This window comes from Conger conger, chromosome 11 (genome assembly GCF_963514075.1).
Source record: "Conger conger chromosome 11, fConCon1.1, whole genome shotgun sequence".
Lineage (NCBI taxonomy): Eukaryota > Metazoa > Chordata > Actinopteri > Anguilliformes > Congridae > Conger > Conger conger.
In genome coordinates, this window is record NC_083770.1 from 36409446 (window position 1) to 36428518 (window position 19073).

Here is a 19073-nt window from a genome sequence, read left to right on the forward strand (position 1 = left end):
ACATGCATAGTCACCTGTTTGAAACTACAGCAGACCCACAGTAGGGATGCAAACCCACAAGTTTCCGTTGAGGACAATATCGCCTGGAAACTTTCTCCCACGACTTCCTTTTATGTTGTGACTCATACAGCCAGAGTGCGACTTAAAGACTATGTTCACACGCACAATTTTCCACTGTTAACCGATATTAATATTCAAGTATATTGTCTATTATATGAGTCACATAAGCCTTATTCTGGCAGTATCCCAGGTTTGAATAACTGCTACAGGCTTTGGGATAATGCTCTTGTAAATGGAATGTTGAGTCTGATGGTATGAATGGATTGTGGGTAAAAAGGTAATCTGTGTCAGTTACTCTGGGTAAGAGCGTTTGCTAAATACCTAAATGTCAACCAGTGCAGAGATGCGACTTTCCACTAATTCAGAGCAGCTCTCCAAAGATCGGAGGTGAATTGACCTGAAAATAAAGCAAGTCTCTCCTACTGTGTATTTTGGTCTTGTAACTGGCCCACGACTGCTTGCTTTTATCTTTTTTTTTCTTATTTTTCATCAGAAAAAAAAAAAAAACCTGTAAAATCAGCACAGTACTGTTCCTTCTCCAAGAGTTACAGTGCCCGTCAAGGGTTTTGTTATTTTTATTTCTCTGTTTTTGCCATGAAATACCACAGTGTTAACTGATAATACCAACCGTCATTGTAAATTCCATTTGATGGCACTCTGCTCTACAGCACTGAGATACCAGTGCAGTCATGCCTTGGAATCCATGTTAAAAATCTTCAAGGGAGAATATAGCCACCTTGTTATGTTTCTTCCCCCTCTCTCTCCCACTATAATTCATCCTAAATCAAATATATATCTGTATTTTTGGGGGGCATAGGAGTATCTCTTGTTGAAATGAGGAAAATATTTGCCACTCCACTGTTGTTCAGTAGATTAAGGATGTCTTTTCTCATTTCGGTTCAGATTCTTATCAAGGACATTTTGTGCCTCTAAATTGAATAGGGCATTGTTTGTGGCAGAGAAGGGGACTTCAGTGGCAGTGATGAGCTTGCCTCATGGAGGGTCAGCTTCTCCATCTGGGCCTACTATGCAAATCCTGCTGTCCAATCAGGGGGAGAAAGAAGGAAAAAGAGTGTGAGAGAGAGAGAGAGAGAGAGAGAGAGAGAGAAAGAGAGAGAGAGGTGATGGAAGTCTGGCTGTATCCGCTCCGGGTTGTGACGGACAGGCGGGCTTAAAGCTTGCGAACTTGTGAATTCAATCAGCCGGCCCTGATCTCATTCCGGCGGAGGACGCGGATGTCGGGGCCATCTGCTCCTTCTTGATATCCGCGGCCGTCTCTGCGCTGTAAGCCACCAATTACAAGGCGAGGCGGCGAGATGACCCTGCTACGAGGGGACATCGTCCTCCATCCAGCCGGGGAACTCGCAATTCGGGGAAAAACGCTCAGCACAGAGGCGACACTTTTCTGGGAAGGGGGGGAGGCAGCCAATCAGCCAGCCAGGCTTTCACACAAACAGTTTCCACCCCTCCGGGTGGCTGGCTGCTGGAGCGGGGAGGGTGGGGGTGTTGATTTGGGGAAAGGGTGGAGGGCGAGGACTCTCTAACCGTGTGGAAATTCGAAGCGCTCTCCCTTTAATAAGCCTTCTTCCAGACAGGCTGGGGCAGGGAGCGTGCTCCTTCAGCGGACGGAAAAGTGCAAGCTGCATTATTTACCGGCAGCTTCCGTTCGGCCTCGCCTGGGCGCACAAAGCCCCACCGCCGAAAATGGATTTGCTGTGATAACAGCGGGAAAAAAACCCCCCTTGCCGCCTAAACCTCCCTGGCCCTCGCCTCCACCCCTCCGTGCCATCCAGTCCCAAATCCTCAGTTTAAACAGTCCATCCCAGGTCTCGAGGGGTCGGCCTTTTCATCTCACACCCCCTGCCGACTGCAGGAGGCAGGGGAGGGCCCACGGAGAATTAACCGCCGCGCCCCACTCGCCGGGAGGAATCGTGCTAGCGTTGGAAATGAGGGGCTGCAGGACCGGTCCAATGAGAGCCAATCCCCCAGCCACTCCTGCTCCAAGAGACGGGGAGTGCCAATCAGACGCCGCGTTTCGGGGTCCTTGCGAGCGCCGGGATGCAGGCAGGATAAACGAGTCCGAGCAAGCCGCTCCGCCGCAAAATGGGAATCCCGCTATCGGCCATTCACAAATACGTGCCCCCCTCCCTCCCCCTCACCCCTCTTTCTCCACAGCACCGACTGGCCCAGTTTCTGGTGCCGTACACGGAGCGGCTCTGCGTGCTTTTCTGACGACACCTGGCATAATCCCGTTACACGCTAACGGGCGCGTGAAATGTACGGTGGTGATTAGAGTCTATAGCGTCTTTCATCTTTAGATCTCTTAACTGCGTGAAGTCGGAGGGATGAGCGGCAACACGCGTCCCCGGCCCGCTCCCGCTCGGCTGATCCTGTCGTGCATTAGTCACTCTCCGCGGCGCATTAGAGACGCGTGACGCAACCGAGAACCATCGAGACCAAAGACAGAGTATCTGTGAATCTCCCACCCGAGGCTGAGCCGGAGCTGGTGTGGTGTAGCGGTAGTGATGCTGTTTTTATCCGCTATGCTAACGGCCCTCGTGCCCGAAGGCATGAGGGGGGGCTCATCCGCGACTCTTTTACTTCACTCCCAGTTCAACATCGGCCAGAACCACAGGGGTATACTGCACCTGTGTCTCCATGTCAGGAGATTCACCTGCCAAGAAGTGCTAATGTAACATTGGTAAAATACTGTATCGTCTGAAATAAAAAGCAATTTAAATGTGCCCACTGATATTGGCGAGTAGGTTTTCTCCAAATATGTTTGAATTTCACAGGAGGCATCGGTCATCATTGCTCTCGATGCCCTCTTCACTCGGTAATCCTGGAAAATGTATCGATTTTGTGTTCCCGAATCGATACCATCCCCAGAAATCCTTTGTCAGGCTTCAGTAACCAGCACTGTTCAGGTGTTTTTTGTTTGTTTTTGTTTTGTCTTGTTTTTTATCTTATTTTTTCTGTCCCTGAGAGTTGCAGGGAGAGGCTCAAAGCAAGGCAAGCTTCCCCTCCCAAACAGAGTGGGCGAGGCCGCGATTCGCGCGTCTCCTGACTGCTTCCGACATCGCCTGAAAGAGCAGCGCCTGGCGAGGGATTCCCAGACTTCTCCCGACGCCTCAGCCCTCTCATTAGGATACGCCCAGCAACTCGCTGACGTCTTCACACCCTCCTTTCACACCGGAACCTTCTCAGGACTACCACGGAGCCTCGGCAACCGAAAGCCTCCGAGAACTCGCCTGGAACATTATGAGCTACGGCACGTCATGTCACAGGTGTGCTGCACGGTAAAATGTCCAGTGCTAAATCAACTTGAGTATTGCGTATACGTATATATGCTCCCAATTTGGAGTTGCATTGATACTGGCCAATTTACTGTGTTGTTCTGTGTCTTAACACAAGAGAATCACTATGATAAAAATTTCTTAGTGCTGCATATATTATCAAGTCTTAAAGAAGCTCATTGCTCTGAGGTGTTTTTCCCTAATGAAGATCAAATAAGATTCAGCAAAGAATAACACAAGACAAAATAGCTGCAGCCCTTCCTCACTGTTATGTGCCCACGCCCAGTGTCATGACGTACTCCAAATCATCTCCAAACCTCAAAAAGTGCATTCCTGGAGGAACACAGACAGCGTCTTTCAGCAAAAGAGAATCGAGATGATGATCAATAAGCAAACTCCTGTTATTATGCAGGCAAAGCATATTTATTTGTGGTTAACTCTGTAGAGGACTTCTGTTACAGTCAGACGCTCTCTTCAGTTCTGTCTAGACCCAAAGCCTTATGAAATGGGGCTGCTGTTCCAGAGATGCACAGTTAAGATAATGAACTTCCTGTTTCACAATGCAGCAGTAAACCGCTCAGTCTGCCAGGGGGAGAGCTGGCATGTCGCTCCAGCCGCCGGCGGGATAATAACGCGCGGTGGATCCCAAACAATAGACCTGGAGAGGAGATGAAAGAGCCGCCATTTAATGATGCGATCGGGGCCCGCACTGACACGCCAGATGTAAGAGTGATGCAAATGACGGAAAGCTGCTCTGGGGGCTGGGGGGGGGCGGCCGAGGGGATGGGGGGGCGAGGGGCGGGGCAGGAACCGCTGGCTCCCCATGCATTTTTAATGCTAGACCTCCGAAATAAAGTCCATACGACTCCCTTCAATCAGAATGCTAAGTAGCTGCCCAACGTTATTTATAGATCGGGATTAATGCACGAGTCTGGCAGTGCACGCGGACGCAAACACGTGAGTGCACGCACACGCACACACACGTGCGCACACGGCACACACACGGGCGCACGCACACCCACACGCGCATCGACGGAGTGTCTGCGTCGGATGAGCAATGACTTCTGGAGTCTTCCTGGCTCACTCTCTCTGCCGCAGTGTCTCCGGCAGAAAACGGCACAAGTCTGCCCCCTGGTGGTCATGCCAGTCTCTCCTGGCACCTGACTGCCAAATGACCCCTCCTTGTCTGCTGCAGATATCTCTTGAAAACACGCAACATTGCAGAGGGGTCCTTTACTCCTTATAATACCAGTATTTCTGTTTTCTGGGTAACTGTAAGCCTGTTTAGTACTTATGGGACTGCGTGCCTGCAATCGTAGAGACAGCTGACACACTGCTTGTTAAAGAGCGTGGCATTTAGCCTCTTGTAAAAAGGAGGTAGAGACATCTGTAGCAAAACCTTCTTTCACTGTTTCTCAAAATGGCTTTCTCTTCTTGCGCTTGTTTTTCCACAATGTTAGCGTGACTTCAGTTAAATGTGACAATTTGTGATGGCTTGCAGCCCAAGACCTTGGATGTTTTCTGAAGACTGCGGCACATGATTATACTGTACCCACAACAACATCTGCGCAGCAGGCTTCTTGCTGCTATTCTGCCAAAGATGTTATCGTGCCACGTTTTCTTTCAAATGTACAAATACATAACAGCAATTATGCATTAGTACATTTAATTAGGGCAAGATGGCAGCACAGTTAGGGGAACAAGAAACATCCATGGGAACGGAGTGGGGACCACTTTAAAAATTTGGAATTCGTCTGCTTTCACATGAAACTTTGATGAAGTTGTGCCGAAAGCAATCTGACACCACACCTCCAGAAGGAGAAAAAAATAGAGATATGGATGCATGTGTTGAGCTTTCATCATCAGAATAACCCCCCTATCACCCCCACCACCTCCACCAGCACTGCACATCAACAACATGTCTGACACAGAGAGAGCCTGAGAATGCATCTCCCAGGCAGAGAGTATCCACACAGCCTGGCTTTTCATGTTTATGTAAGAAGTGTGTGTGTGTGTGTGTGTGTGCGTGTGTATGTTTGTGTGTGAGAGAGAGCAAGAGAGACAGAGCATATGTGCGTGTGTGTATGCGAGAGAGAGAGATAGAGCGTGTGTGTATGTATGTTTACTTGTCTGTGTGTGTGTATGTGTGTGTATGTGTACATGAGTGTGTCTGTATGTGGTGTGTGTGTGGTGTGTGTGAGCTTACACGGGTGTTTGTGTGTGTGTGCTTACACAGGTGTATGTGTGTGTGTGCTGACACAGGTGTGTGTGTGTGATTGTGTGTGCAGGGCCTTACACCAGGGAAGTGCTGAGCTCATTACTGAGTCTGTGAGGAGTGCAGGCTGGAGAACCAGCAGGCACCTCTCTCTCTCCCCACTGAATTCTCACTTAGCATTCAGCAGAGCAACCCCTACTAGGAGCATTCCCTTTAAAATACACACACACCCGTGCATGCGTACACACAAACACACACATACACAAACAGACACACATCCATGCACACGTACACACAATCACACAAAATTCACCGGAGCAACCCCTACCAGGAGCATTCTCTTTAAAACACACACACACACACACACACACACACACTCACACCCGTGCATGTATACACACAAACACACACACTCTTATGCATGCATACATACATACAAACACACACACACATCCGTGTATACATACACACAATCACACAAAATTCTATGGAGCAACCCCCACCAGGAGCATTCTCTTTAAAACACAAATGCACACACACACACACACACACACACACACACAAACACACTCCATCATGATGCATTCTTTTATTACAAAGGGCCCATTACGCATATAATATATTTATGCCAGTCTGGTCAGGGGAGCTTTGTGATTTGGGCGTACAGTAGGAATGCATAATGCAAGCTGTGCTGATTTTCCTCTTTCCGTGATTTACATGGTGATTGTAGACTTTACTGCCTCCTGGTGTGCCGTGGGCTTCATGTGTAAATTACTTTTCACTGTTTATCATAGAGGTTGGCATTGAAGGTACAGACTTAGTTTTAATCCACTTGCATACAACTGAAGACTTAAACCGCTTAGGATTTCTCTTTTTCTTTTCTTTTTGTTTGTTTTTGACAGGATGATAATAACACTAGACTGCACTGTTTTATTGAATGGAAGATTTCCCCCCATGTTATCCAATAGCTGTGACACTGCAGTGGGTAGTTCTGCAAAACCTGCAGTTTTTTATTATTTAAATTTCTATCAAAAATCATTGAGAAAATACAGTAGGTCACGGCAACTTGACTCTTGGTATAATCTTAGCACTGCGATAAGCAATGCATAACAAAAAGATGCCCCTCCACTTACTCTTAGTCACTATTTTGAGAAAAGATAGGCTGTATTTTTGACCAGTTGGCAACACAAAGTCATCAATAACTCCAGAGCGTATTTGGCAGCCGAAGTGGACCGCGAGCATCCATCTTCATCAACCACACCCTTTAAAAGTGCACGGTTTCAATCTCTCTCTTCATCCTCCATTACCTGCCAGCAAATGTATTGCGGAAGAGACGTGCAGGGCTTCTGGCGGGTGGAGTTATTGCTGTGTGCGCACTGGCGTCTGCATGGCGGAGGCCCAGTTCCCTGGGAGCCGGCGGCCTGCCTGCTTGGTCAGACTTCGATGGAAACATCTTTCATTTGGGCCCCGGCCCTTTGCTCATTGTTCCACTGAGTAATGACCGTTGTGTTACGCCCTGGCAGGTGAATTCCCTCCTGCCAATTGGCTGACTGGTGACCCGGGCTCTGCCATTGGCTGAGGGGGAGGGACTCTTGAGCTCTGAGTGACCTACTAACTGTCAGCACCATGGTGGGAGACCATCCACCAATAGGGATGTAGCTGTGCTTTCTGGCCCATCGACGGTGGAACTTCCAAACTTCCAAAGCAGACAAGCTTTTTCCTGGACTGGCGTGTCCCTAATGCACAGTAATCCAGTCACTGGAGCTGCTTAAAAACACGTGTGTCCTGAACAGGACAGGAGAACCCCACTAACACTCGTATTACCCACAAGCCCCAGCTCTATGTGGAGAGAAACAGCTTCTGGCTGAACTCAAGTCCCAACACAAGGCCCAAAAACCACATGGCCACTTGGCCTAAGGGCTGCCTGACTAAACTCCCCTCTACCCTCTGCCCTTGTGTTCCCCACACAGACTTGTTCTTTTCTTTGTTGATATTTTCAATTTTTCTGCCTCTGGGCTGTTGCACTTTGTCTGTAGTGCTGTTGTTCTTGCCTGGGCCTGTTGTGCCAATCGTGATGAGACGCTATGAGCTCATTCCCTGGTCAGAGCAAGTCCCAAGCACCAGCGAGAGGGACACATTTCCAAGTGCAATATCAATATTCATATAATCTCAGCTGAAATTTCCTTTCATTGGTCTGTACGCGCAGTCATTTGGGCGCGGTATCCTTCCTGTGACAAGGCCATTTGGAAGACAGCGGGAATAAAAGCCAGTGGACTGCGGTGAGTCGGGGCTGCTAATGTACGGACAGCCCAGTCCTTTCTCCTCGGGTAATTATGATTTAATAAGGCGCAGAAAACGAGACTGACAAAACCTGCCTGATATTTAAACCCATCATTTAGTCAACTTTGCTTTGCAGAACAAATTGCTCATCTGCCCCGTATCTCGAATAGACAATGCAGGCAAGTGTTGACAGGGCGTCAGCGGTGATAATATTGGTGGTGTTGTGAGGACGGGGGCGGGAGGGGAGAGTGGGGAGGGAGGGCTATTCCGGATGTATCACAAAAATTAATAATAGCGCCGTGGACACCATTAGCACGTTAGCTTCCCGCCCCTGCTACAGTTCTCAAGGGAGAGGGAAGGGGGTTGAGGGGAGCGGGAGTTCCGGATATATAACAAAATTAATAATAGCACCGCAGACACCATTAGCACGTTAGCTTCCCGCCCCTGCTATAGGTCTCAACTGCTCCACTTATTCAGGGATGGGCTAATGTGACAGCGTCGGATGTCAGCAGCCACTTCAGAAATGGCTACTTAAACAGGGCGTAAAGTGAAGGTTATCCCCGCACACCCACCAGGCCCTCCTCAAGGTTTGGATGCAGACCAAGACATACTGTAACATGGAGAAGCAGTATCTGTGCTTTTCACTTGAAGTAACAAGTTACACGACATTACACGCCCGTTATCGACAAATTTTTTACTAACGTAAACTCACTGTGTTCTGAACGCCAAGTTAGCTCGCCATGTTCCAAACAGTGCAACTTTCATGATCAATAACTAGAAAGATACTTCCAGATCAGCTTTGGTTTCTTGTGTGTGGAAAATATACATTCCTTCCATTTTCGTAAAAACTATGAGTCACATACGTGATTTATTTCAGCATACAGTGACATGATAATAGTGCTCCACTGTGACATTGTGGTGGGGAAGCTGTTGCTAACGAGAAACGAACACAGGGACGTTGTGCAGTTATGTGTCGTCTCCTCTATAATTACTGGTCCAATTCACATCAATCAAAGTGTTTTAGTGTCTGAGATAGTCAATAAGCAATCATAATCATAAACCACATTCCTCAGGCGAAAAACTACCATTGAACGGACGTTAACTTCTGGTGGAACACAGTGAGTTAATTACAAACGTTTTTAGCTGTTAAAATGTGTTTGTATACCTTTACTTTATAGTGAAACTTTTTAATCCATGTAATTTTTTCAACTTTTATGAAAATCAGATATCCAGTTATCAGATATCCAGTTGATATCCAAAATTGTTGACGCCCACAAATTTGTCTATTTAATTTATCAGCTTGTTTTCAAAGTCAGCAAGCCAGCTGGTTTTATGTAAATGGATTGGACATTTTTCTAGGCTGAAACGGCAAGTGCAATTACTCTTTAAAAATAATAATCATAGAATAAAAGATTGTGAAGGTTGCTGTTTATATTTGGATTGAGTCACAGAAAAAGAACATGGGAAATGTTTTATACAGGTTCTATTTAAGGTTTATGCGTGTTTGTTTTGAAGCGAATAAGTGAAATAATACCGGGATATCAAATGTCCCTCCATATCAGACTTGGGGTAAACCGTAGCCTCAACAGTGCACGTCGCGTCTGGTGAGTGTGTGCATACAATATAATGAGACTTAAATCACTCTAATGGCATCTACTGGTAATTTAGTGGGATCCATATATTATTTTCACCAGGTGAAAAACCGTTCAGTGTGAAATATTACACCCGGCAAAGGTGCCCTTTGCGGTAGAAGGCTGGTTTCAGTTCAGCTCGATCGATAAAAAAGTATTTGGAGTAAGAGTGAGTGGAGCCTCTTCCTCTTTCTGCTAATAAACACTGGCGATGAAAAAAGTGTGGAGAAAAATCAGCCCGGAAGGGAGATGGAAGAAGCTATGGGGAAGCACTCAGTACTATCTGACCCGGGGAACCCACAATCCAACTGACGCTTAAAGCCCATGGGAACCGGGGGGGGGGGGGGGGCGGTTGGGTTGCGGGGTAGGGGGTGAAGAGACGGCCCGGGTGGGAGAAGTGGGTCGGACCCAAAGCTGTGGGGATGAGATACCGTTGGATGGGACAGCCCAGGGGGATAAGGTGATTACACCCTCCCAGCCTCCTCTCCCGCCGGCAGAGGGGCCGATCGCGTTGCAGATTGAGGCTTGTGGGGACCGGAGATTGGCGGCGGTTTGATAACTCAGTCAGTGGCGGAGCTGGCGAGAAACATGAAAGCTTTTCTGTGTTTGGGGAAAGGTCGTAAGTTCCCTTTCTGACGGTCCAGCTTCTGCATCAGCCGACAGGGTTTCTTTTCAAGTAGCTCCTGATCCCCTGAACCTTAATAAGCCTCTGTGGAAATCTCCCTTTGGGTATATGTTGTGTGGGTGGATTTATTGAATCACTCATTTTTCTTTATTTTCCAATATATGACTCACATTTCAATCTTTATTTTTGATTATTATGCTGATACGTTTGAAGGCTTAAAGATAGACAGCTTTCAGCCTCCTTATAACCATCATAATACAACATTACATTTGCCTCCAGACATCTGTGTCTGGAGTCTAAGAAAAAAGGTAAAAGTGTAGGCTACATTTAAAATTGTCATTGAATGGTTGGCTCTTAAAAGTATATAGTCCATCTGAAATTTTATGGTATTTCTGTAAGGCAATGAAGCCAGTTCATAAATGTTTCCGTCCTTTTTATGGAAGGATGCACTAAGAACAGTCTATCCGTCTTTCTGAGAAAGGTAGAACAATTTTATTTTAAATCAGTGCCCATAAATGTTTCATGCACTGGTTGTATTTGCATGCTAATAATGTCATAGGGCATTCGCAAAGCAGTATTGGTGGCTCACAGCAACATATAGTGTTTAGAAACTCAATTTTTACACTATATCAGAATAGTTGCATTTTCATGCATTTTAACTGCCTTGTTGCATTCAAAGCGCTTCCAATGAATTGGAATAGACGTCCGCAGTGTTTTATTAATGCAGTATAATACAATTATGGCCCACGTTTAGTCTTTCAGAAGATTAGCAAGGCTCGTGAAGCACAGTCTCCTTGTCTCTCGACGGAGTGGAGTATGCCAACGCAGACGAGACGCAGTCGTCCCTCAGTCTCCATGCCTCCTGTTTGGCTGCCAACGCTGGCTTCCTGTGTACAAACACACAGCCGCGCAGGAACTAAAATGGCGGGAGGGGGAGCTCAAAACGCACCTGATCTGTATGGAGCCAACAGACCAGGGGTGCAGCGCCCAAGTCGAAGGGCAGTGTTCTGGCATCGCCTGTCACGTTTGGGCTAACCGAAAGGGTTCGCGTTTGTGGCTTGGGGGCAGAGGAAGAAAAAGAAAAGGTTTGCCCGTCCATGGAAAACATCCTAACATACCGTAATGCAGCCCAGATCCTATTTGCATCCAGCTGGATATGTCAGGTCGAATGAAACAGAGGCGTTAGTGTTTGAAACGGTCCTGCTGGCTCACAGAGAGGTCGGGGGGAGTTAGCGAGAGAGAGGGAAAGAGAGAGAGAGAGAGAGTGGGAGAGGGAGAAAGAGAGAGAGTTGCTTCTCTTCCTTTTTTCCCTGTATTGAGGCTGCATTGCAGAGATGGCAGTCAATTATTTCTCCGCCTTAAAATATTGAGTTCACGAGGGCATTTCTTGGGTGTGGGGAATTGGGCATGGGCGGAGGGGGCTAGACAGAAGAACCCTGGCTTTTCAAAACAACGAGGCATCAGTAGCATATCTGACTTTTCTTACGGGACCTTATGTAATCATTTTGGCATAGCAGGAGTCCCATCATCCTTTGCAGCAGCCCTGGCCTTGTGAAACACTGTCGATTGCTGGAGAGTCTATGAACACACCACTGTGCTCCTAACCACACAGACAAACAGGCAGGTGCTTTAATGGCTGGGAGTGGATGGATCACCTTCACAGGGTAATAGCAGGTTGAGGTCAGACAGGCTATCTGCCTGCATGTCTATTTATATGTACATTACATTTTAGCATTTAGCGGATGTTTATCCGGAGCTACTGACGCATATTACATTTTTACAGCCTATTAATGCAGTTTGATATGCGGGGAAGAAGTTCAGGTTAAGTGCCTTGCTTAGGCAGCCCAGGCTGGGAATCAAACCCGAAACAACCTGAAAGTCACAAAGCCAGTTCCATTGTACTACATAATAGTACAGTAATGGCCAGCGTGCTTTCATTCCCCTATGTTACCAAACCTATTCTGTTATATCCCAGAGTTAACATGATATTTAACCCTTTTAAGGTGTCAGATCATAAATATGCCATTTGAATAACTGAACAGTCTAATGCTGATATAACAGTCAGGACTGGTAACTGAGTTTGAAAACTGACTGAGAATTTTGAAAAATCAAAAGAACCTACTCTTCAAATGGTTAAACTTCCTTTATTTGTGGAGGATGTGGCAGGATCATCAGTTTCACCCTTAATATTCAGCCATTTCAGGACATCAACTTGGCTGTCAGTCTTTTTTGCTGAAGCTACAAAATGATGTCATGTACCCTCTGCTCAATTAAAATGATTTGAGGTTACTGTAAGTGCATAAAAGCAACGCGACCACCATAGTCCCAATTAACAAAAAGGGAGGCAGGTGCTGAGGGGTGATCCTATCTAAAATTTAACAAGCTTGTTCATCGTGAAGCATGAGTGCAAGGCCATTATCTCTTTCCGGGAGTGTTCTCTGCCTCCACTGCTTGTTGCTTGTCTTTCATTCATCTATCTCTTGCTCTCTCTTTCTTCCGCTGCTCACTCTCTCATAATACAAGATGGATGCTTATTTTAGTGTCAAAAACGTGACAAATACATGTTGCAGTGAAAATATTATTCAAACGATTATTCATTTTATTATTATTGAACATCCCTTGTAGTGTAGGTTTCAGCTTGGTAGAATACATGGTTCTTCAGATTAAGACCAGTTACTCATATCCCCTACAGTGTGTGTGTGTGCTTGTGTCGATCTGCCCCCAAAAATCTCTGTAATGAGTCGAATTTATCACTTTATCCATGTTCTGTTCATTGTTCCCTCTCACTGGTAATGTTTACTTCAAACATGTTTGCTGAGGAAATCCAAGTCTATGAGGGGGGTGGGAGATAAACAAAGCAGAGATGCCTCCGAAATGTCAGTCAGAAACAGCCTCTTTCAGTTGTTGTTTCACCACTGTTTTGTGGTGGTTTCTCTCTGTATTTTTGTGTTCCTGCCCTCTGTAGTTATGGCCAGTTACCACTGGTGAATTTGGGGTTTGGATCCCATATATCACTTTTGAGACAGTTTGCTTCTGTCACTACCCTAGTTTCATACATGGACAAAACATTCAAATACAACCATAGTTATTTTAGATGATTACAAACAGCACCGAATTATATTGAACAGCCTTTTTATCTGAACTTTAAAATGTTTTGGTCTTTTTTTCTTACTTCTCAGGTCCGCCTATTGACAAATGCTGACTCCAAAGACAGTCAAAAGCCTAGAATCAAGACCAGATACTGAAAGCTCTCTTAAACCTGCACTACGGAAGTGATTGAACACACATTGTATGACTTTTATTTTGACAAATATCTCTGTAAATTTAACCGAGATATACAACTGACGTCAAGCACAAGTTGAAAAAGTACACTCATCCAGGGTCAGTGGGGGGCTGGAGTCTGTTCCAGCCTGCATTGTGTGAGAGGCAGGAATATACCCACTATCAGACCTAGCTCATTTACGTAATTTTTTGGGATTCAAATACGGTTCTGTGCCCAAGTGCAACTGAGACCAAGACCAAGAGGATGAGAAGGCATAGTTTTTTTTCAGAGAGTATGTCACAGAAAAGTATTTGAGTCAAAAACAATTACACTATAGATAAAGGTAATTGGTGTAATACACAAATTTGACACGAGATAGCTCTCAGTGAGGCTGTGGATGGAACAAAAAAACAAAAAGAAACACTGGCAATAAACCATGACTGGAGGCTCAGAAATAAGAGGCCACACCTCCCACGTGTATATCAGCAGGGAAATTGAGAAATTACAGCACCACTGCAAAAGAAGAGCCTGTAACAGATTAGAAGGCTGCTAACTCATTTTTTTCCCACACCAGGCATGGAACCACAGTGAAGTGTTCCATTCCATAAATAAATAAACAGTCAAATCCGATGGTGGAATGCACCATCTAAAAAAATAATAATTAAATGAAAGGTGGAGTAGAATTCTCAGGAGAGCATCAATATTCCAGCACCTTGCTTTTAAGAACTTCTTCTGACAGAGATTCTTCTTTTTTAAATTTCTTCTTCTTTTTTAAGTTGAGCCATTTTTGGTAGAGTCATCTCATTAACAACCTGTTTCTAAAGTCCATTTAATGTCCCTTCTGCTTTCAATCTATGCAGAGAAATGTGTTTGTTGTCATTTTATTTTTTGGGTGGAGCAGTGGGGGGCAGGGGAAGGGGGGGGTTTCATAACTGTTTTTCCCTACAGATTTATTCTGTTATTGTGTTATTGTGAAAGATGCTTGGGTACGCAGTTCTGAGACGAGCAGGGTATCAGTGTGAGGACTCTCCCTTAGAGAAACACCGCGGCTATAAAACACAGATGGAGACTCCATAGGGGAGGCTGCCACAAAAGCTGGAGGTGAGGGGTGAGGGGTTTTTTTTGGGGGGGGGGGGGGGTACTTTTTGAGGTTGGTATCCGGATCTGCCGAAAGGAGACTGTTCTCCGTCCTGCCAGCAAAGCAGAAAGGAGCAGGAAGCAGCAGTTTACATAACGTCTGTTTCCAGCGGCCATTTTCCGGAAGTTTCTGTCCTCCTTCTCTGTCGGTGGGCTCATTCTCTTGGCTGTCTTTCCTCTGCTAAAGCCTGCCTAGTGAGCAGCTTGCGCCGGTGGTCACAGAGGCAGCCTTGCCCGGGCAGCCCGAGTTCGCACAGCCTGCCTCAGTTTTTCCTCTTCCATCTTCTCAAGCCTGCCGTGCTTCAGTCTGAGCATGCCCAGATGGTTCCCTTCCCACCTGAGGGTTTCGTGACCGCGAGGCTTCAATTAAATCGATTCTGTTAATGAGCACTCACAAGCACACACCTCTCTCTCCACCCCCACACGCTCTCTCTCTTTTCTCTCACGCACATACACACACACACACACACACTGCCTGTCCTCACCCAGTTTCTTTCCCCCGCTGCTTTTGGTGATCCTGCTATTTTTAGTCTGTTTCATTTCTCTGAATTTTAATAAGAGCCGAGCATCCTTAAAGTTGCAGAAAAGATAAAAGACCTTCTGTTCGACGTTAATACCTCTTTGAAGGCTCAGTCAAATTGGCATTAAATTCCTGGCCGCTGGTATTAAAGACGGCAAGGAGCGATGCTGCAGAGCTCATCATATTTGTGCAGTTTCACTAAGGGAGCCCCCCTCCCGCTCTCCACTCCTGCGTATTTATACGCTCTCCTTTGTTGGCTGTCTCTGCTTCTGTCCACTGCTACATGGGTGACCGAGATCACTGCTTTAAAACAAAAGATCCACAGCATGTTCTTGTGGGGCCGATTCTGATATTATTATAAGTATTACAGTTCATTTTCTAAGAATGCAATACACTACAAAAAACATTTTCTATAGTTCACGTTTCTCTTTGCACTGTTGTATAATAGCCAAAACACACTGCTATATATAGATGATTCCTGCATGGATCGAGCGAGCCCATGGATAAGCTTAGCCATGCCATTAGGAGCAGCGGTACAGGCCTTTTTAGCTGCAGGCTGCAGCTGAATCATAGATTTGGAGAGCTGTGGTATCTGTGCGACTAATCAAATTGTGGCCCGTCTATCCCCTCTGTGTTGACATCCACTCAGTGTGCCTCTGAGATCTGTCCCACTGTCTTTACCTCTCCGTCTATCTCTCCTCCCTTCATCGCCAGCAGAGCTCAGATTGTCCCACTGTGAACATCCCACTGGCCCAGGCCCCACATCCATTGCTCCAGATCTGCTAATCTGGTCTGTGATCTGTGTAATATGAGGAGCTGTGACGATGCAGTTTCGCGCATCCATTCCCTGTGACTGCCAGGCAGCAGACCGCCTGCCTCATCAGCTCAGCTGTTGCTGGTGAATGATCTCCACCCCTGATTGGTAATGGCTTTGATCGGACTGCTGTTTGATTGGGCTGAGTAATCGCGCTTAGAACGGCAGCCAGCTCCCAAGGTTCCAAGGGTTTTCTGAAGCTCAATTTTAGCCAGCCCACAAACTCTATACTATGGTGCTATTCCCTGATTAGCAGGCACACCGGTTGGCTTTGGGTACCTGTCCTTCCTCAGTCCAAGAGAGAGAGGAGGCTTATTTCACTTTTTTATCCCATTTTTACCCATTTGTTTTTACCCATTCCCATTTTTCATTTGTGTTTTCAGGCCTGTCAAGCTTCCTCTATAAATCCAGCCCAAGACCAGCTGCACACCTCCCTCCTGCCACTGCTGATTCAGCTGTAGCACCAAGCCTGTCTCCTTGCCTGACAGTGCCATTGGTGTTCCTGCCATCCCTCTACCTTATCTCTGCTTGGACTTTTTAATTTGGATTGGACATTTATGTAGTTTTATTCATCTGTTTATATTTAAAACCATTTTTTCATCAACCCTGTGTCAACCAGTGGCAGAGGGGTTCCTCTACTGAGTCAGGTTCTGCTCAAGGTTTCTTCCTGTTAGCCAGGGAGTTTTTCCTTGCCACTGTTGCCCGTGGCATACTCTTGGGGCAATTGCAGGTTATTACACTGCACACAGAACCAGTGGTTTATCAGGGCCTGCTATCCATCAGGAATTAACTGCACTGCACTCCAAAACAAACTCTTGTGATGAGAATTAGAATCTTTTTTCCTCTCAAGTACAAAATATTCGCTTATTTTAAGTTACTTTTTGATTAAATTGTCTTATCCCATTGACAAATCTTGAAATGAGTCAAACTGTCTCATCTCATTTGCAATGATTTTGTGTTATTTAGCAAAAAAAGTAATAGAAATAAGATTTTAAGTCTAACTACAGAAAACTCGTCTTATCTTTTGTTTTGTTTTTTTCAGTGTGAGAACCAGTGCTTTATCTGGGCCTGTAACCCCAAAGCCCCTTTGGCTTAATAGAGTAATCATCCATAAAGTGTTCCACTGACTGCAGCTCAAAACTAAACAACACGAGGATAAGATGCCCCAAACAACATCTCGTTAAGCCTGCGTTCACCGCCGTGCTAATTTTGCGTGTCCTTACCGCGGCGCCATTAAAGCGCAGAGCCTGGGTTTAATGACGAGGTAATTACTGTCATCTTGACCAACAGGTCAAATGAACCACAGCGTACGAGTAATTTGCGCAAAGCGCATTAGCTCAAAGATTTCGTAATTGCTTTAATTGGTCGCAAATGAAGTTGACCCCCTTGTAAACAACACCCGTTTTGTGCCACGTGAGGCGGACCGCCTCGTCCGCTTCAGGCTGTCCAAAGTAGTGGCTTTCTGGTGCTTTCATATTTGTATTTAAGTTTTATGAACCTTCTGAACTGCAATCCTAGTCCCAGTTGGCAGAAAATATCCCCCTCTCTCGGCGGATCGTGCCACTAATGGATTTTCATAGCTGTAATATCCAGTGATATTCCGCTACCCATTCCAGGGGAGACTGCATTTAATGCTAATGGCTCTTGCTGAGGGGTCTGGAAAAACCTATAATTGCCTCTTTTCAAGCAGTATATAATATTTTTATGTCATAGCATGGGTTATGCAGATTAATTGAACAGTATATGATATGTCCGTGATAAGTGTGGCAGCAGAAATTGCTTCGTTATTATCAGTAATGTTGGGGGGCAGGGAATCGCTGTAAAGGAGCTGTGTACCCAGTTGCTGGATGTCAAGAAATGCATTTGCACATTTTACCATATCTGCGTCTTTGGGGTATATGGCCTTGGATGCATTTCAGATGGAGTGGCAGGACGGAGCTGCAGTTAGGAGGTGGGTAACACAGCCCTGTTTACCGGGGGCGCGGGGGGTCGATTGCAGCCATGGAGAACGGCGGGCGGGGGCCATGTTAACACGGCGAGTAAATGACGTAGTACACCCATTATCGCACGTGTTTGCCGCTCCGCTCTGCTGAACACGGTAATGGATCGGCCGTTCTGAGATAACTGACCGGACCGGCAGCAGCGGTTCTGAGATAACCGACAAGACCGACAGCAGCAGATTGAATAAATTTGTTTCTGAGTGGCGACACAAAGTGGCAGCTACAAATGTGAGGGGAGGGGACTCTCATAGCCAAGAGGCCCATTCAGAAAGCTGCACAGCAAAACCACTAATGTTGAATGAACTCTGAATGATTTACTACCCTTCCTCCAATTGTGTTGTTATATTTGTATTTCAGTGTGTTACTATTTGAATTATCACTCTTCCTTGTACTACGTATGTATGAATAATGATGCATTGCCCACGTGGTGATAAGTGATCGCATGTCCGTCTTTGTTTGTTCTTGAGAGGATTTTGAGTGTCATTCACTCCCTCCTACACAACAGAAGAAGAGGAAGCATGTGGTCTGGTTGATGAAGGCTGTTAGGAGAGCAGTCAGGAGGTGCAGTCAGTGTGGCTCACTGTCAGGGAAGCTAAGAGGAGACACTCCCCTGACTCCAGTTTCATGCTGGGATTGAACGCACCTTGTCAACATGCTGCCATTTAATAGCATGTACACCAATCACTTGCTGGGAACACGGAAGGAATCTAATACTCTCTAAACTCTAAACTCCCTGAGTTAGCCACAGAAACAAATACGCTAATGTCTCCAAGTTAGCCACAGAAACAAATACACTAAAGTTCCTGAGTTAGCCACAGAAACAAATAAGCTAATGTCTCCGATTTAGCCGCAGAAACAAATATGATAAAGTGTTGTAGTTAGCCACAGAAACAAAGAAGCTAATGTCACCAAGCTAGCCACAGAACAAATATGCTGAAGTGCTGTAGTTAGCCACAGAAACAAATACTCTAAAGGGCCTGAGTTAGCCACAGAAACAAATAAGCTAATGTTTCCAAGCTAGCCACAGAAACAAATAAGCTAATGTTTCCAAGCTAGCCACAGAAACAAATATGCCAATGTCCCCAAGCTAGCCACAGAAACAGTTCTGCTACAGTGCTTGAGTTAGCCACAGAAACAGATACACTAATTTCCCCAAGCTAGCCACAGAAACAAATACGCTAATGTCTCTAAGTTAGTCACAGAAACAAATGCACTAAAGGGCCCAAGTTAAGC

General features: G+C 45.9%; 1 protein-coding gene across 1 annotated transcript in view; it reads right to left on the reverse strand.

The window, feature by feature from the left end:
- Window positions 1–19073, reverse strand: part of rtn4r (reticulon 4 receptor) — a 48334-nt gene that overhangs the window by 17550 nt on the left and 11711 nt on the right. The gene's annotated exons all lie outside the window — the stretch shown is intronic.